This window comes from Cannabis sativa, chromosome 3 (assembly GCF_029168945.1).
Source record: "Cannabis sativa cultivar Pink pepper isolate KNU-18-1 chromosome 3, ASM2916894v1, whole genome shotgun sequence".
Lineage (NCBI taxonomy): Eukaryota > Viridiplantae > Streptophyta > Magnoliopsida > Rosales > Cannabaceae > Cannabis > Cannabis sativa.
In genome coordinates this window covers 19,966,264-19,987,464 of record NC_083603.1, presented here as the reverse complement: position 1 = coordinate 19,987,464, position 21,201 = coordinate 19,966,264, and the positions used below count along the sequence as shown (strand labels likewise).

Sequence of the window (21,201 nt, the reverse complement as noted above, 5' to 3'; positions counted from 1 at the left end):
AATCTTTTATTTCGATAGATACATATAATTAGGAGGTTAAAATTTTATTTTATTCCCTCATTTTTTTATTATTTTTTCTTTTAAATAAAAAAATAAATCTCTCAATTATTTTTGACTCTTAATTATTAGACCTCTCCTCGTGCATAGTTTAAGCTAAATTTAGCTAAAAAAATTAGCCTAAATTTTACAATAGTACTCATGTATACTTGTTTAGGCAAGTAAATGTACTTTTTAAATTATTGTACTAACATTTGCTAATTAAGGGATTTAATATAAAATCATGTTTATTTAAAACTTTAATAAATAAATATTTTCATAAATAAACATCATAAATGTAAACTGTTTACAAAACTCGGGATCTCACAATCTATTTTTTAAAAGTAAACATAGCAAAAGTATCGTCCAGGGACTAATAAATACAAGCCCATATTGTCCTGAAGATCCGAGCACTCTAGGTCTAATAACATGCTTCTTGCCAGGCTTTTCTCATAACATACTAATAAAACAAACTACTAAAGCAATAAATGCTTACTAAATTGTGAGTCAATTTTATCTCATGATGATTGTACATATTGTGACGATCTTTGAAAGACAATCTTGCGGCTCTGTTACTAAATTGTAATACCCCTACTATTTTATGCATGTTACTTTGAGTTTATATTAATTGTGCAACCCGTTGCTAATTAGCGAGTTAGTTGAAAATCAGGATTAATTAAAACATTATTTATTTACCCTTAAATTAAAAGTAAATGACTTCTATTTAAACCGGGATCCCGTATTTAAAAATTTTACAACTGTAATACAAAATTTTTGATATAAAAGTTGTCTCCTAGAGACTACTCAAAACGCAGCCTATTATCCCAAAGATCGTACGCTCCAGGTCTAACCACCCCAACATGTATAATCTTCATATGCTCGCACTCACTGCTGTTCAACTTTAGCTTTGCTCTTACCTACACATGGAAACAGTAACTGTGAGTCGACAGACTCAGTAAGAAAAGCATAGGCATATCATAAACATAAACTGGATTATAATTATGCACCCATACACCTAATCGTAACCCTATCCCGCGTCTCACGCATACTGAGTCTAGAACGTTCGTACGATAGTACTATTGACCATAATATCAGCCTATACTCAGTACTCTAGTCGTACCGATGTGATAGCATCAATCAGTACTTATGCCAATCATACATTCATTGGTATCCAATATAACTCTATGTATACTGATACCACTATTTCAATGTAATCTAACATGCAATCGTAAACATGCATACTAAACATGTAATCACAATTGCATATAATTGTACTAATCTTATCTCATTTCCTGTATAAAGTGTATTGGTCAACTTGAATGAAAATTCACGTGCTAAACGGAGGCCTTATCTCACAATGTAAAACGGATAAATATATACTCTAGAACACTTCTCTAATGCCCAAATAGAACCTATGGCTTTTGTACCGAACTATAAAGTGAAAACACCTTTATAAAAAAAAAAATACATAGTTTAGCTCTAACTCATATGGTAGAGCTTATCACAAGCTTTAAAACGATATATAGAACGTCCAAAACAAACATCCGAGAGTAAAGTTATAGCCAAAATACAAAAACTGATTCCTTGGTAAAGTCCCATTCTGGAAACTCCTTCGATCATGGAAGCTTCTTCGATCATGGAAGCTCTCCGCTCATGGAGAAGCTCCTCCGATCATGGAAGCTCCTCCGATCATGGAAGCTCCTCCAATCATGGAAGCTCTCTGATCGTGGAAGCTTTCCAATCGTGGAAGCACTTTCTTGGGCAGCAAGGGTTCGAAAATTCCCAACTTTTAAGCCCCCAAAACTATCTCCCAACCTAACCAAAAGCTACCAAACTTTCCAGAATAGCAATTTGGGGTAATCTAAACTTAACCCACAACTCAAAAGCATCTAAAATAACATACAATGAAATTCACCATGGTTGAGCAAAGATTGAGTTCTCAAAACCTAAACTTCCTCAAATTTGCTACAGCTGCTACTACTTCTAAACACAAGGTATGAAAAACTAAAATCAAGCTTTAAAATAGTCTCTAACACAATACAATCTCAAATAAAATAAGCCCCTAAATTCTCAAAATCACAAAAAAGAACCAAGCTTAAAACTTTAAAGACAACAAGGAATAAAGTATCTAGGGCTTACCTGTTGGGTTTTATGCCCTAAATAAAACTCATTTCAATATAATCAGATTTACTTATTAATATAGATCAGAAATAACATTTAATGTTGCATGGTTCACATGATTTATTTCATGATTATATGTACATAATGTATAGATTCATTTGAAACCCTTTTCACATACTTGATCCTGTTTATTGTGCCGTCAACACATTGGAAAGTAAACATGACTATGTGAATAAAGTTTCCTAGATTTATCAGACACAGGGTTTTACTGATATGATAATCTACAACAAGAGTTTACTTGTATTTGGAGAAATACTATGTTCTTTCCAGAACATTGGTTAAAGTAAAGCTCAGGTTGGATGCATGGAGTATGCATCGGAAGGGACCGATATTGAACTTTGACTTAGATTTATTAAACTTACCGTAAAATCTATTCAAGTCAATATCGCCTAGTTGATCCTAGATCAAATGTTCTTAATCCTGTTGTGATTAGGCTCAATCTTGAAAGGCTATTCGTGTTCCTTGAATTGTTAGTTAAGCCTACTCTTAGGTCAGGGTGATACGTACTTTTTGGAAACACGGTAGTGCAATTGAGTGGGAGCGCTAGCATAAACATGGAATCTATAGCTTCTATCTGGCGAATAGTAAGCAAAGGATGATCACCTTCGAGCTTGACCAAACGAAAATAAATGGTGGAGATCTCATTTCACATAAGCTGAAATATCATTATACGGGGTCAAGTGTTTTAAGGATAAAATACATAATAGGGTGTTACGGTAATTTAATCCCTTTACTGTGTAGATCATTCATATAGAGGATCATTGATCAAATTAGGATTATAACAATGGATAACTAATGATGTATCTATATGGTGGAACATATAGAGCATTCTATATACTGAGAGTGCAATTCTAAGTTCTATGCGTGGATTCAACGAAGAATTAATAAGTTAGTGAATTTTAGTACTAAATTCTTGATCTACTTATTGGAAGCTCGGTTATATAGACCCATGGTCCCCCCACTAGTTGAGATAATATTGCTTGTAAGACTCATGTAATTGGTTTTGATTAATCAATTATAATTCTCAAACTAGACTATGTCTGTTTGTGAAATTTTCACTAAGTAAGGGCGAAATTGTAAAGAAAGAGTTTATAGGGGCATATTTGTTAATTATGATACTTTGTATGGTTCAATTAATGAATATGATAAATGACAATATTATTTAATAATTATTTATAGTTATTAAATAGTTAGAATTGACATTTAAATGGTTGAATTAGAAAATTGGCGTTTTTGAGAAAATCAGGTGCAGAAAAGGTAAAACTGCAAAATTGCAAAAAGTGAGGCCCAAATCCACTAGTATAGGGCCTGCCACTTTTGTAGGAAATTTAATGTAACGCCCTAATCTATAGGAGCGCCACGTGTGTGATTTTATAAAACTAATTTAACACTAATATATTAATTAATTATTAAAAACTGTGAGGATAATAAAAACTTGACTATACGAAAAACGGACATTATAACGGCAGTAAAAAGGAGTTCCGGGAATCCCTGTTATAAAAGATTTATCCAAAAGACGATATACAATAACAATTCAAAACACAATTTAAAATACGACGGACACGACGGCCTAAAACAACTCAACACGCAGTGGTGGGGTCAATATGTACGATCTTTGGAGAAGACCGCCATCTCATGGTTGTTCTAATTTTGCCTTGCCCTTACCTGCACCACAAAGCACCCGTGAGTCACACAGACTCAGCAAGAAAAGTATTAAAGAAGGATACATTAAATAGCTAATTATACATTTCATTATCACAAAATGGTTAAACTATAACATTTAATATTAGGTAATATAATCAGTCATATGCATAGAAACATATATGCTCATATATTTGCATTGCCTAATCAGGCAAGCCCGTGTCATAATGCAATATCATATATAATATCATTGCGACACCTAATCAGGTGAGCCCGTGCCACAACTTGACATTAATATATCGCATCGTCTAATCAGACGATCTCGTACCTACGCTCGGTACTCATCATATGCCACTAACGCCCGTACCTTTTCCTGGTACGTCCCCAGATATATTGCATCACCTAATCAGGTGAGACCATATATTGTATCCATAGTATCATTACATTATCATTGCCTAATCAGATAATCAATAATTTCAGAACCTGTCATGCCATGTGGTACATTATACTTTTCTTACCTTGAGTTCCGAATCAGGTATGTTGGCTGACCTGCTTGGAGAACGATCGATAATCTCAGGCCCTATGTCATAACAACGATAAACCAATAAATGTTTATCCCAAAACACTACTTAACACTCATGTAAGATAATCTAAGATTTTCTACCAAATCCCGCAGTATAAATACACTAAAATAAAATTTATATTTTAGCTCTAAGACATACACCATACTTTTGAGCTCATCACAAGCTTCGAAACGGTATATAGAACGTCCAAAACTGACACCCAAGTGAAAAGTTATGGCAAAAATACAAAAATTACTTTTCTAAAAATAAATAAATAAATAAATAATGGTTTTAAAAACTAGATATGATAACATTTCATATCTCTTATATCAATCTATTCTCTCTACACACACAACACACATATAAGAATACATGAATAATTAATAGATTTCAGAATATTGCACCAATTATATATTTTTTACATTCACAATCACAAAAGACATGATATCTAACTATATATACATATATATAAATATTCAGATCACTTCCATTGATGTCTTTGATTTCAATGATTAAACTATCCTTTAATTTATTCACACCACACCCAAAATCTAATCCAACATCAAAAATTATAAACTTCAACTACATATACAATTCCAATAGCAAAATAAAAGAAGACTTACCCAAATATTCTATGCTAGCTCTAAATTCTCAATTTCCAAACATAAATTAATGGTAAAATTTTTAGAAAATAGTAAGAATGAATGATGATGATGATGATGAGACTTACAGTGGGTTTGGCTATGTACGAGAGAGAGAAAGAAATGTTTAGGTTTTGTTATCCTTTTATGTTTATCATATATATATATATAATCAGATTATTATTATTATAATAATAATAATAATAATAATAATAATAATAATAATATTCTTCATGTAGCAAAAGAATTGTGGGTGGGTGGGTGATACATAGGCGTGCGTGCTTGCCCTGTTTTCTCCCATGGTGAAGAAGAAATGGGTTGGCCGAAAGCCAGCCATCTCAGCTACAGAGGTGAAAATCATAGGCGAGGATCTCCCTTTAAGCCAAATAGAGGGAGTCGAGCCGGAGATAAGTGAGGAATTTCATGATTCAATCGAAGAACTGGCTCCCGAGAATGGAATGGAGAGAGGCGATTTGGAGCAGATGGCACGAGAAATGCAGCAGACTGCTCGAGAGGATTCGAGACCAGCTTCATGGGCTGATGAAATGGAACATACTGACTTCCAATCTGATGCGAGAGACTTGTGGAGCAGATTTAAATCAAATCAGGTACCAACTCCTTCTTCTAAACTATCGTATACTGAACCTATGAGAGTGGGTGACCAATTTGTAGCTAAGCTTGACCTAGAGGAGATTGAAGTTGAGGCATCATTTTGGAAGAATGCTATTGTTTGCTTTGTCTTAGGGGCTAATCCTCCGTTTAGAGTGTTTGAAGGATTTGTTAAGAGGATTTGGGGTAACCTAGGGATTGATAAGGTGGTTCGGATGCACTCTGGATGCACTTTAGTCAATTTTTGAGATGAAGCAACTCGTGACCTCATTTTAGAAGCTGGGGTTATTCACTTTGATAGAAAACCGGTGGTGCTTAGGCCTTGGTCTACTGAAATTGATTCAATGAAAATGGTGAATTCGGTTCCAGTGTGGATAAGATTGAATGGATTGGGGCTGCAGTATTGGGGTAAGAAGAATCTAAGTGCTTTAGTTAGCACAATAGGCAAGCCAATCATGATAGACAAAGTGACTCAAGAAAGGTCTATGGTGAAATTTGCTCGTGTTCTTGTGGATATTGAGATATCGGATGAACCTCCGAAATCTATTTCTTTTATCAATGAGAAAAAGCAACTAGTGGAACAAACAATAGAGTATGAATGGCTTCCAACCACTTGTGCAGCTTGTGCTGGTTTGGGGCATACGGTTGCCCATTGTAACAAGGAAAAGAAGGTTGTGTGGAAGAAGAAATCAGTGGCTGAGACAAATGGTTCTAAAGAGCAAGGAAATGTTCAAAGGGACACAGGGAATACTATGGGAAAACACTTAGAAACTGCCCAGTTGGAAAAAGAAGATCAAAAGGGGAACAAGGAGGGGAAAAAGGATAATGTTGAAGAAAGCAATAAATGGTTAACTCCTAAGAAAAAATCTATGAGGAATGTTGAGGTAGGAAAGTCAAAAGAGGGTCCAAAAGAGGTCAGTTCAAGCAATGGTTATGCTGTTTTACTAGAAAAGGAAAGTGATGAGATTATGGTTCCCACTTCTAAGACAACTCCTGATGGATGCAAATAATATTTTAGGGTGGAATGTGAGGGGCATGAATAAAAAAGATAAGCAAAATGCTATTCTTGATGTTTGTAGGTTGAATAAAATCTGTCTTGGAGCGCTCTTCGAAACTAAAGTGAAACATGATAAAGTTCAAGAGATGATGTCGAATAATTTTCCGAATTGGAATGCTTACTCTAGTAATGTGATTTCTGGAAGGATTTTATTAGTTTGGCAGGATAAGTTTGTGAATGTGGAAATTCTCTATGAATCTTCTCAATTGGTTCATTGTAAAGTTAAGGTGTGTGGGCAAAAGAAGGGTTTTCTTGTCACGGCAGTGTATGGCTATAATAAGATCGAGGATCGCAAGAACCTTTGGGATTCTCTTGCGAGTCTTGGTAGTCCTAATGAGCCTTGGATGATTGTTGGGGATTTCAATGCTATGTTTGGCTATCAAGATAGATGGGGAGGTAGGCCCATTCAAAGTAGAGACATTGCGGATGCTCAATATTGGCTTGCTTTGGGCCAAGTTGAGGAGTTTAAATGTTCTGGTTCCTTTTATACTTGGACGAACAAGCATGAAATTGGGGATACTATTTTTTCAAAGCTTGATAGAGTTTTTGTGAATAATATCTGGCTGAATGACTTTCCGAACTCTGAAGCTTGCTTTAAATGGGAAGTTACTTCTGATCACTGCTACTGCTTAATCAGGTGTCAGGTGTGCAACAATGTAGGGATAAAACCCTTCAGATTTGGCAATCATTGGCCTACCTACAATGGTTTTGAACAGAGAGTGATGGAAAGTTGGCATAAAAAAGTTTCTGGGAAGGGGCTTGATAGTTTAATGCAGAAGTTGCATCGAGTCAAACATGTCTTGAAGGTGTTTAGTAGGCATGAAGTGGGGGATGTAGCTCTTGATTACAAGTTGGCCAAAGAGATGTATTGCAATGCTCAGGAATCAGCAGCCTCGAATCCTTTTAATTCTATGTTACAGCTCTCGGTCAAAGAGAAACATCAAGTGTACATGACAGCCAAGGAGAGATTAGCTCAAGTTCGATGTCAGCAAAGCAAGATCAACTGGATCAAGTTTAATGAAGAGAACTCGAGCTACTTCCATGCAGTTATGAGGAAAAGAAGACTGGAGAACAGAATTACTACTTTCACTAAAGGGAACATGGTTGTGGATGACTTTGATGAGGTGGTTTCTCACTTTGTCAAACATTTTGAAACTTTTATGGGAAGCAAGAGCTCGGCCAGCATTATGTTAGATGAGAGTTGTATAAAACATGGGAACTGTCTGAACGTGGAACAACAAGTTAAGTTGATAAGGCCCTTCACTAAGGATGATGTAAAAAAGGCTCTCTTCAGCATTCACACAACTAAAAGTCCTGGTCTTGATGGCTTCGGTTCGGGTTTTTACAAGAGTCTCTGGAGTAATATTGGTGACGATGTTTCAGTGGCGATTCTGGATTTCTTTGCTAGTGATAGGCTCCCAAAGGATCTGAATGAGACTGTAATCTCCCTAATCCCTAAGGTAATCAATCCTTCCTCTGCTAAGGATTACAGGCCTATAGCTTGTTGTAATACGGTGTATAAATGCATCTCGAAGATGATTTTTTCCAGATTGTCAGAAGTGCTCCCTAAGTTAGTGGACAGTAATCAAGGAGCTTTTATTAAAGATAGATCGTTGGCTCAGAACATCATGATCTTTCAAGATTTGTTGAAAGGGTACTCAAGGAAAAATGTCTCTGCTAGGTGCATCATGAAAGTAGATCTTAGCAAGGCCTATGATACGGTTGATTGGAATTTTGTGAATGATTTGCTCAGAATGCTCTGCTTCCCTTCTCGTTTCATCAGTTGGATCATGACTTGTCTGAAGGGCACCAACTACCATATCCTGTTAAACGGCAGAATCCAGGGCAGCTTCAAAGGGAAGAAAGGGCTTCGCCAAGGAGATCCGATGTCCCCATTATTATTTGTAATGATCATGGACTATCTCACAAGGCTGCTTCGACAATACTCGAATGAAAAAGGTTTTGGCTTTCACCCTATGTGTAAGACTCTTCGCTTGATTAATCTGTGCTTTGCAGATGATCTGGTTATCTTTTGCAAGGGTAATCTTAATTCGATAAGGCTCACTTATGAAGCTTTTGAGAAGTTTTGCAGCGCTACGGGTTTGTCGGCCAACACTTCAAAATCTCACATTTACTTTGGAGGTGTTAAAGCTGAGACAAAATCCAAGATTTTGGAGTGTGTGAAGATAGAAGAAGGGGGATTTCCCCTCAAGTACCTTGGGGTCAACCTCAGGCCTACTAAATGGAAGGCTGAAGACTGTGGTGTTATCTTAGATAAACTTAACAAGAACCTCAATTGTTGGGCAAGTAGAAATCTCTCCTTTGCGGGTCGAGCTCAATTAATCCACTCGGTTTTGCTTGGGATAAGAAACTACTGGATGGGAATTTTTATCATTCCCTCTAAGATAACAGCAGCTATTGACAAGAGTTGTCGAGACTTTTTGTGGGGTTCTTCGGGAAATAGAAGTAAATTCCATCGAGCTTCTTGGGAGAAGGTGTGTCTTCCCAAAAACCTTGGTGGAATTGGTTTTCGAGAGGGGAAGAAATGGAATAAAGCCTTGTTGGCTAAAAATTTGTGGGCTCTCGCTAGTAAACAAGATTGTCTTTGGGTCAAATGGATTAATTCGATTTATCTGAGGAATCAAGACATATGGAGCTACACAATGAAGTATGATGATTGTTGGTACTTCAAGAAGATTTTGAACTTAAGAGACAACTTGGATGAAGCAAGACTTTGTCAAGCTGTTAAAGGTGGTAAGTTCAGCGCCAAAAGGTACTATAACTTGTCTATTGAAGTGGCTAAGGCTGACTATGCTAAAGCTAGCTGGGATAAACTCATAGTGCCGAAACATAGATTTATTTTTTGGCAAATATTGAACTCCCAATTGCTGACCCGAGATTACCTTGGCCGAATTCTCTCTATTCAAAATGTTCATTGTCCTGTTTGTGAAGCTGAAGTTGAGACGCATGAACACCTTTTTTTCAATTGTATTTTTACCAAACAGGTCATAGTTGCTGTCATGGAGTGGTTGGGCTGCTTCTCTTGGCCAAGAACTCACGTGGAGCTGCTGAACTGGTGCAAAAATCTGAACCAGCAGCCTCAAATGAGGGTGCTGAATACAGTCATTGCAGCGACTTTGTACTCAGTTTGGAAGAATAGAAATTGCTGTGTCTTTGATCTTTGTTGTGCCGCTCCTAGAAGAGTTAGTTTGGATGTGCGTAAAATTGTTCAGCTGAGGTTACTGGGTAAGGGTCCGTTTGAGGATTGCAGGAAGAATATGTATTTCTTAAATGTAATTAACAGTTGGTAATTGGGTGGCTGCTGCCTCCTTCTGGTTTCGGCAGCAGCTGGTTTTGTTTTGTTGGCTTTTTGCCTTTGTGTGTATTGTTTGTCTTTTTGAATAAAGTTTCCCCTTTTTCAAAAAAAAATAATAATAATAATAATAATAATAAAACTTTATTATTAATAATTATTATTTCTTAGCTACTAAGAAACTTCTACTTCTAGGACATTACATTAAATCTCACATACTCCTAATTACCCCTAATACTTAAATTATCAACTTATCACAATATTCCCATTAATTTTATCAATTAAGCCTGTTATGACATTTCTGGCCCCCGATCGAGTCTCCAAGATCGCCAAACCTGAAAATATTTTTATTTCACATATAATTCATATTACATTCACATGTGCTATATAAATCTCCGTAATTTAAAAATTACGCTTATTTATCCATGTATAGCAAATTTAAAATTTTATGTTGAACTAGATTAGTAGGATCATAATCCCACTCATTACCTGTTAACTCATAATATAAATATAAACCCTAATTATTAATTATTAAGCTTATTGGGATATTACATTTAAACTGATATTTTCATTATTTTAATGCCAAATAATTCAAACCTAACCCTAGTGGAATGCTATAAATAGATAGTGAAAGCTTCAGGAAAATTACACTTAAATTTTCTATTTTTCCTTCAGAGAAAAACCTGAGCTTTCTCTCTCCCTATCTTTAGCTGCCACTTCTTCTTTCTCTTCCCTCTTGAAATTTCGAAATTTCTTAGTGTATGAGTAGTGCCCACACACAGCAAGTGATACCTCAATCATAGTGAGGAAGATCGTGAAGAAAGATCATCAGCAAAGGAGTTTCAGCATCAAAGATTCAGAGAAAGAGATCCAGGTTCAGATATTGATAATGCTCTGCTACAGAAAGGAATCAAGGGCTAGATATCTGAACGGAAGGAGTCATTATGTTCCGCTGCACCCAATGTAAGGTTTCTTAAACTTTATATGTGTTTAATTTATCGTTTTAGAAAGTTCTTATTTAGGATGTTAATAAACATACTTGTGAGTAGATCTAAGATCCTGGTAAAATAATTTCCAACAACTGGCCTCAGAGCCATGGTAATTGATTTACTTGCAAGAAATTTGGACTTTAAAACGATAGTTTGTATGTTCTTTGGATGGTATCATGTTGTATTGAGTGTTATTTGATGATTGATTGATGTTTGTGAAATTTTCGTGAAAAATAATTGCGATTTTATCTCTGGAATTATTTTTATTGGATAGTATGGAAAAAATTAAGCAAGTTAGCCTTTTACAGAACTTAATTTGGATTTTATTTGAATTAGTTATGATTTTTTGAAGATTTGAAAAAATCGGGAAATTTGTCTTTGATATTTTCCTGCGATCGCAAATCTGTCCGTACAGTTTCGAATTTTTTTGTTCTTCTTCGATTTTTCATGCTTTTTCATGGAATTAACTTCCAATTTTTTGTATAGTTTTGTATTTATACTATTACTATTCCTAATTCAATTCTAATTATCATTTTGAATTAATTTAATATTTTTTAAATTTAATTCAAGATATTAGTGTAATTTGAATTTGAATAGAATTAGTATCTATCTTCTTGCTTAAAAATCTATCTTATTTTTAAATTTGATTATATCTTATTTTTTTTAAATTTAAGGTCAGATTTTATAAAATATTTATAAAATCTTTTAAGATATCTTATCTTTTAAGATATTTTTAATTATATCTTATCTTTTTAGATATTTTGACCTTATTTAAATTTAAAATAAGATATTTATAATTTAAATAGATGTAAGATATTTTGCTAATTTTTAAATTTTGTTATTTTATTTATTTAAATTAAATTTAAAGTCTGAAAAGATATTTCATTTATCTTTTCTAATTTTTATTTTTAAAATAACATTTAATTTTTAAAAGTAGTTAGCAAATTTTTGAAATGATATTTAGGTTGGTTGAAACCTAATTTTTCAAAATTGTAGGTTTAATTTTAAATTTAATTTTTTTTTAATTTTCGAATTTTTTTTCAAATTCTTTTAAAATTTTCGAAATTTTTTTATTATTTAATTAATTATTTTCGAAATTAAATATTTAATTTAAAATTAAATAAATCCTACATCCAACTATCCAGCTAACCTTGTTGCAGGAGTATGTGTTTTAGCTTATGTGTAAGTTTTCAAAACCTATTATTACTTGATTGCAAATAGCCATGGTTACTTTTTGCCAGATCTAATGATCTGATGGCTCCCTTGGTCAAGATAATAATTTGTAACAGGTATATTTACAATCTTCTTTCATCTGTGTATGACCTAGCAACATGATAGGACCCATCCAAAGTGTGCTTGTGTGAGCCTATATGTTTAATTTTATTATAGATGCATATAGGTTGTTGTTGCTAAAATAAATTATCATAGTTCTTGATAGAATTTATTTAGGCCCATTTAGTTTTTGGGCCTATTCAATTAATAACAGGTGTTCTTATTAAGGTTAAATTCCTCTCTTTTGGGCCTTGTGTGAGAGTTGGGAGCCATAGAAGTGGGTACGACATACTGAACCCAGCACCCCCTCACACAAACCACCCCAATTGTGAAGGCCCATTTGCCTGATTTGAATGACTGTACTAGGTTAATTACACTAGTTTAACCTAATTAAAATTGATTATCAACATAATTAATTTCATTTATTTTGAGATTAATTTAGAAAATCATAGTTTAAAGAATTTTATATTCTAAGCTAAACTATATGTATTTTCTTGTATTTAATTAAATATAAAATTATAACCATCTAGATTCTTTCTGGAACTTAATTTAAATTTTTCATTAAATATTCCTATTTAAGTTGATATTTAGTTATCTTCAACTAACCAACTTAAATCTGAATATCTTTTGAATTCAAAATTTCAAAATTAAGTTGAGGAATTTTAGGCATTGGTTATTAAGATTCTTTAGATATTTTTAAGTTAATATCTTTTCAAATATTAACTTAAAATGGAATATTTTTAAATTAAGTGGTTACAACTTAATTTATGATATTTAATTAAATTTAAATTTGAAAAATATTTAAGTTCTAGATTTTTTCTAATGCAACTTAAATTAGATATTTTTTTTCAAATTTTGTGGAAAAGATACTTAGTCAAATAAGATATTTTCTAAATAGTTATTTCTAGACTACTTATTATTTCTAATATTAAATAGGAAAATATTATACATTGTGAAATTAATTATTTATATAATTAGTTTTGGTACAATTTATTTTAAGTATATTTTTCCTAGTATTAAACTAGAAATTAATAATTAAGCCTTCTCTACACTTAATTATTTATTTCTTGAATTTAATACATTTAATTAATTTGAAAATTAAATATCTAAGTTGATTTTTATCATCATACTTAAATATTTCTTTTTCATGACATTTAATTAAATAGAAAATTATTTTTAGTTGAAATTTATTTTTCAACTAAATTTAAATAATTTTCAAAATATATTTTTTCTTTATTTTATTAATCAATTTTCGAAATTGCATTTCTTAAATTGCTGGAATTTCGAATTTTATCTTGAAAAATAGATTAAGTTGTAAATTAATTATTTATTTTAATTAATTCTTGGATCAACTTAAATCAATGATTTTTTCATTTATTGATTAATTTAAAATAAATTAAATTAAAGTATATTATTAGAAATTGAATTAATTAGTCAAAGGAAGATCTAGATAGATGATATTTTTGCTTGAAGTATTTTTCTAGTGTATTTAATTAAATAGAAAATTAATATTTAAGTTGATTTTCATTATCATACTTAAATATTTGAAATTTTTCTTATATATTTAATTAAATAGGAAAATTATATTTTTTGTTGTAAATTAATTTTATTAATTAATTTTGGGCCAACGTTAAATTAGAATAATTTTTCCAGGATTTATTTTTTATTTTAATATGCATTTTTCGAAAATTGTATTCTTATATACTTTAATTTTTCGAAATGCAATATATATTTATAGAAAATTAAATTTGAGTTGTAAATTAATTTAAATTAATTTTGTAACAACTTAAATTGAATATTTTTCTAAATATTTATTGGAAATTATTACTAAGATGGAAGAAATTCATGTTATTTTCATATCCATCTAAGTAAAATTTATAAATATTAAATTAAAATTTATATTTAAGATTTTTCATTCTAAATTGGAAATTTTAATTAATAAATATATATATATATATTTAAAATAAATAGATTAAAAGAGAATCAAAGAAAATCAAAGAAAATACAACTCACTTTAAATAATGAGCTTGATTATTATTAAGATATTCGATCTCCATTGTTGGTCTTACAAAAGTTAAATGTTTTCAATATAACCTCGAGACGCTAGACTTCATCCCCCTATGGTGACTACTTAGAGATAAACTCATAAACTCATAAACTCTCCCCTACGGTGACTACTTAGAGATAAACTCATAAAACATGAAACAATGGTGGAAGCTCATTAAATAAGAATAACCTTGACTCTCGCCTACCGGGACAACGTTGGATTCTTATTTTGATCGAATAAAAGGTTGCTAGAATGGTTTCTATTTTAGATGAGCTGACAACTCTATTCAATAAATGATACTTTGACTGTCGCCTTAGGGACAACTTTGTATCAGTTTGTTGAAAACCTTGGAAATTATTTAGGATTGTATGTTTTAATATTTTCACTAGTCATTCCTACTTGCTATATGTTTATAATTTCTGAATTGTGTATGAATTTATATTGAACCATGTTATTTTCTGTTATTAAGTTGTAGTTTAATTTCGAATCTTCATTGTTGGTCTAACATGTTTGTTTTTCTAATGAGATAAATCCCTAATGGATTTTCACCATTAGACATACATAATAGTGTAAGATCTCGAAAGATAAATATTGTATATGCAACATCTAGCTGTTCATCAATTGATGATACCTTAGACTAGTATTTTTACAATATGAAACAAGAAGATTACATAAATAAGATTACTTTGTCTTTCGCTAATAGAAGCATCGTTGGATTCTTATTTATAAACGAAATTATCCTAATTTCTCTTAGCTTATTCATTTCGAATTAGCTTTAAAAACATATCATTGGATGAATGGTCTATAAATCATTTCATGTCATTATATTTTCTCTTAAGAAATTAAATGACGCATATGATTATAATCCCGAAATTCTATTCCCAATTGATATAAATCCTCAATCTTAGAAATCTCCTACTTGTATGGGCAAATCTGACTTAGAGTTTGTATTAGTAGTGGTGGTCCAAGAAAGAATTACTCATTATATTTGGTATAAATTTAAGTCTTTGACTTTAATTTTAGATTCCAAATAGAAATTTTCTTATATTTCTAATTCCAGAATACAATACAGTTACACTTTCTCAAGTGTTTAATATCCATCTTCTATTAATGGATTCAAACTGTATGTAATATGAGTTAGGTATTCTGTGACCATGATCCACTTGGAGTATTCTAAGAACTCTTTGATGTAACTAAACCTATGTCATCAATAGACACTACCATTTTTTTTAATCTATGGCATTTGTATCTTGTTCATAGTGGATTTGACAAGATCAATCTCTGCAAAGAGTTAATATGCCTATATCCACTGAAAGTAGTTCATCTCATTCGCAGATGGATGTACATTCAGGGGTGGATATGAGTTTTTCGTTGTATTCTTAAAATGATAACTCTAGATTATACCTTATGCAAAGAAATTTGAAATGTTTGAAAAATTTCATTAATTTCTAGCAATGGTTAAAACCATTAAGGTAAGTGGTTAAAGATCTTGCGAACTGATAGGGGTGGAGAAATAGTTAGTAGATATGCAGTTCAAAGATCATTAAATTGATTTTTGAATTATATCTAAACTTACCTCCCCAGAAATTTCGAGTTGCATGTTAATGATTAGTTACTAGTCGTTGCCTAAATCCTTCTATGGTAATACAATTTCAGAATAATGTAATGGTTGGGTACTTAATGTAAATCATTACTAGATTCATGGATGACCTAATCAAAAATCTTAAGAAAAGCTAGAACTGTTAACCATGGTTTGTTAGCTATTCTAAGTGATTAGGGGTGGACCATCCCATTGTCAATAGATAAGAAAGTGTTTGTTCAAACAAATACTACTTTTCTAAGAAAATGACTAAGTCTGAAAAACAAGTAGCAAATAAAGGAGATATTTAATTCTTGATTCCAAAAGTGTTCTATCATCTTATTTGATATATGATGATCCCACTGCCTCTGTTGTCTTGTCACAACCGAAGAGATCAATACCATTTAGTTTTCTTAGACATAATTCACGGTGCCTTGTCGTAGTGGGAGAGTTTCTAGGAACTCACCTTCTTATGACTTGGGAGACACTAGTGATTAAAATCCATTGTGAGTTTAAACAAGTAATGGATTGTCAAGATAAGAAACTAAGAAAAAAGCCAATAGAACCATGGTTTAATCCATTCACATGGAGTAACCTAAAGTTTTCTATTACAAGGACATAAAAGGAAATTTTTGTTTATAAGTCTATTCAATGGACTTAACAAACTTCCTGTTCCTAGTATTATAGGTTTGAGTTTATCTAAACCTATGGCTTGTGGTATACCTGGTAATTACTTACTCTAATGCAAGCAAATTACTTTAGTAAGATGCTGAAGCATTTTCTTTCTAATGGCAATCTATAGAAGCTTCACAACTTCTTAGGTATAGATTTTATTTATCTAAGGAAAAGTTTTAACTATTCCAGAAAAGATAAAGCCATGAAAGAATTTCTTATATCAACAGTGAGAGGTCTTAGATATGCTTTTGTATGCCTTAGACCAGACACCTGCTGTTGAGTGGGAGTAATGAGTAGGTATCAGATTAATCCAGGAGAAGAACATTGGAAGACAATCAAGTAAATCTTAAGATTAAGAAGAGGAACTATATGTTAGTCTATAAGGGTATGTTTTAAAACTCTTAGACTACACCATATCAGATTTCAAAATTTGCCTTTGTGCTAGTAAATCTTTCTGATAAGATGGTGGTTACTCTGGGGGTGGAATAGTGATTTTGGAGAAGTGTAAAAACCTATCTGAAGTCTCTAGGTCTACCAGAGAGGGACTGAATGTTAAGGTTGCAGGAAAGGTACTTATTCAGTCTAACGAAAGTTCTATACATCTTTGGCACCATTCCAAATTGCCTTAAAATACTAATGTTAATTTCCTGATTAACCAAAAGTAGTTGCCAAAGGTATAGAATCCAGTATCCCAAGAGAGTAGACATATAGAGAGGAATTTCACATTATCAATGATTTTGTGATTAAGGAAGAGTAATAGTGGAGAAAAGGTTGTGGTTAATTCAACCTTTCAGATCCTATTACGAGGAGTTTACTACTGCTACACTTGATTTGTATATCAAGGTGTTGAGATTATTTGAAACGCACTTTTTTGTTTTATATTAGTGCAAGTGGGAGTTTGTTGGGTTTTATGCCCTAAATAAAACTCATTTCAATATAATCAGATTTACTTATTAATATAGATCAGAAATAACATTTAATGTTGCATGGTTCACATGATTTATTTCATGATTATATGTACATAATGTATAGATTCATTTGAAACCCTTTTCACATACTTGATCCTGTTTATTGTGCCGTCAACACATTGGAAAGTAAACATGACTATGTGAATAAAGTTTCCTAGATTTATCAGACACAGGGTTTTACTGATATGATAATCTACAACAAGAGTTTACTTGTATTTGGAGAAATACTATGTTCTTTCCAGAACATTGGTTAAAGTAAAGCTCAGGTTGGATGCATGGAGTATGCATCGGAAGGGACCGATATTGAACTTTGACTTAGATTTATTAAACTTACCGTAAAATCTATTCAAGTCAATATCGCCTAGTTGATCCTAGATCAAATGTTCTTAATCCTGTTATGATTAGGCTCAATCTTGAAAGGCTATTCGTGTTCCTTGAATTGTTCGTTAAGCCTACTTTTAGGTCAGGGTGATACGTACTTTTTGGAAACACGGTAGTGCAATTGAGTGGGAGCGCTAGCATAAACATGGAATCTATAGCTTCTATCTGGCGAATAGTAAGCAAAGGATGATCACCTTCGAGCTTGACCAAACGAAAATAAATGGTGGAGATCTCATTTCACATAAGCTGAAATATCATTTATACGGGGTCAAGTGTTTTAAGGATAAAATACATAGTAGGGTGTTACAGTAATTTAATCCCTTTACTGTGTAGATCATTCATATAGAGGATCATTGATCAAATTAGGATTATAACAATGGATAACTAATGATGTGTCTATATGGTGGAACATATAGAGCATTCTATATACTGAGAGTGCAATTCTAAGTTCTATGCGTGGATTCAACGAAGAATTAATAAGTTAGTGAATTTTAGTACTAAATTCTTGATCTACTTATTGGAAGCTCGGTTATATAGACCCATGGTCCCCCCACTAGTTGAGATAATATTGCTTGTAAGACTCATGTAATTGGTTTTGATTAATCAATTATAATTCTCAAACTAGACTATGTCTATTTGTGAAATTTTCACTAAGTAAGGGCGAAATTGTAAAGAAAGAGTTTATAGGGGCATATTTGTTAATTATGATACTTTGTATGGTTCAATTAATAAATATGATAAATGACAATATTATTTAATAATTATTTATAGTTATTAAATAGTTAGAATTGACATTTAAATGGTTGAATTAGAAAATTGGCGTTTTTGAGAAAATCAGGTGCAGAAAAGGTAAAACTGCAAAATTGCAAAAAGTGAGGCCCAAATCCACTAGTATAGGGCCTGCCACTTTTGTAGGAAATTTAAACTGATATTTTCATTATTTTAATGCCAAATAATTCAAACCTAACCCTAGTGGAATGCTATAAATAGATAGTGAAGGCTTCAGGAAAATTACACTTAAATTTTCTATTTTTCCTTCAGAGAAAAACCTGAGCTTTCTCTCTCCCTATCTTTAGCTGCCACTTCTTCTTTCTCTTCCCTCTTGAAATTTCGAAATTTCTTAGTGTATGAGTAGTGCCCACACACAGCAAGTGATACCTCAATCATAGTGAGGAAGATCGTGAAGAAAGATCATCAGCAAAGGAGTTTCAGCATCAAAGATTCAGAGAAAGAGATCCAGGTTCAGATATTGATAATGCTCTGCTACAGAAAGGAATCAAGGGCTAGATATCTGAACGGAAGGAGTCATTATGTTCCGCTGCACCCAATGTAAGGTTTCTTAAACTTTATATGTGTTTAATTTATCGTTTTAGAAAGTTCTTATTTAGGATGTTAATAAACATACTTGTGAGTAGATCTAAGATCCTGGTAAAATAATTTCCAACATTACCTTTGGTCTTAACTTAAGGTTTCTCCTCAAATCCTTGCTGAAAATGACTTCAATATGAAAGCCTAATCTTGGTTCTTCTAGGGACAAAGGTGAAGGAGAGAGAGAGAGAGAGAGAGAGAGAGAGAGAGAGAGAGAGAGAGAGAGAGAGAGAGAGAGAGAGAGAGAGAGAGAGAGAGAGAGAGAGAGAGAGAGAGAGAGAGAGAGAGAGAGAGAGAGAGAGAGAGGGAGAATAAGATAACTTTTGGTTTTTCTCCTACTTTCTCTTTTTCTATTTCCTTAATAAACTAGATCATACCACTAGCATAAAATAAAACTTGGGAGTTTCCACTAACTTCACTACAAGACAAAATCTCAATAAAAGGACAAATTTCAATTTTGCCCCTTGCGTTAAACTTAAGCAACTTATAGGTCTAGGGGTAAAGTGGTCCAAAACTATAACCCCGCCTAACCCTGATACTCCAAATATCAACATATGAATGTCCTGCTAAATAAAAGGTTCTAAACTCACCCATGTGACTCTACTGGCCATCCGTCGCATTTTCTACCGTTACCGAGAGCAAAAATCATAAAAATTGTAAATTTTGTATATAACATAAATAATACTTTTAGAGTTTAATAAAATCTATAGAATTGAGTAATGATAACTCTAATGCATATTTTCTAAAAATTGATCCCACAATCATGCATAATCATAAAATATCAATAATTAATGTTAATCGCTTTTACTAATCCAAATTATAATCTTGCGGTCATTAAAGTAAAAATTTATTAATTACATTAATAAGTAAAAATAAGTAAATAAAAATAAAGTGATTTTGTAACGCCCTAATGCTAAGGCACGCTACAGTGCTTTTTCAATTACTGTGCAATCTTTGCTAATCAAAAAAATTTCTCGAAAAACGTGTCAGATTAAAACTTTTTGCTTTAAACATTAAACTTGTAATATAATATAATATTTACAAATTACGGGATCCCGTTTTTAAACTTTGTAAAATTTACTTTTCAAACTATACATTCAAAATACACAAGTTCTAGGTCGCACAACGACTTTCAAAATACATCTCCCAGATGTCCCGAGACCGAACACTCCAGGTCGCGCCGCTTGACATGTACAATCTCACCCGAGCTCAGGTTCACTCCTGTTCAGCCTTCGCCTTTCCTTTACCTACACATAGAAGCAGAAACTGTGAGTCAACAGACTCAGTAAGAAATGCATATAACATACCATATAATTTCCGACCTGTAAATAGGCGCTCATACACCTATCCACAGAGCTTAACAGATGAGTATGAACGTTCAACACCAGGGTACAACCACTATACCACATACACATCGTACCTCACTGTACGAGTGGTGGTAGGGTTTATCCCGATTACTGAGTAACACTGAGTGATGTACCACACACCTTAGCATTTTTTCCATGCTTGTATTGGTATCATTGTGTCGTACTCACAATCATAATAATCACTATACCAATGCACTCTATAACTTATTCATACAAGTGTTGGTAGTGCTTAACATAATTCAAGCATGCATATATAAACACATATACACACATTCAGATAATCACATCATACATTATACACAGTTCTTACCTGTTTTCCGAATTCAAGTGTGCTGGCCGACCTGAACGGAATTCACGTGCTAGATGGATGCCCTAATCACAATAATAGTAATACAGATGAGTGACTCGCTAAATCACTTTCCGGGACTTAAACTGTTGGGTTTTATGCCCTAAATAAAACTCATTTCAATATAATCAGATTTGCTTATTAATATAGATCAGAAATAACATTTAA

General features: G+C 32.6%; 1 long non-coding RNA gene across 1 annotated transcript; it reads right to left on the bottom strand.

Annotated features, from left to right (window-relative positions):
• Positions 1-708: 708 nt before the first annotated feature.
• LOC115709038 (uncharacterized) lies at positions 709-19,939 on the bottom strand. Its single transcript, XR_004010151.2, has 2 exons — positions 19,403-19,939; positions 709-953 (listed from the first exon to the last, which is right to left on the bottom strand). It is a non-coding gene; the product is annotated as an uncharacterized LOC115709038 (long non-coding RNA).
• Between the last annotated feature and the right edge of the window lie 1,262 nt (positions 19,940-21,201).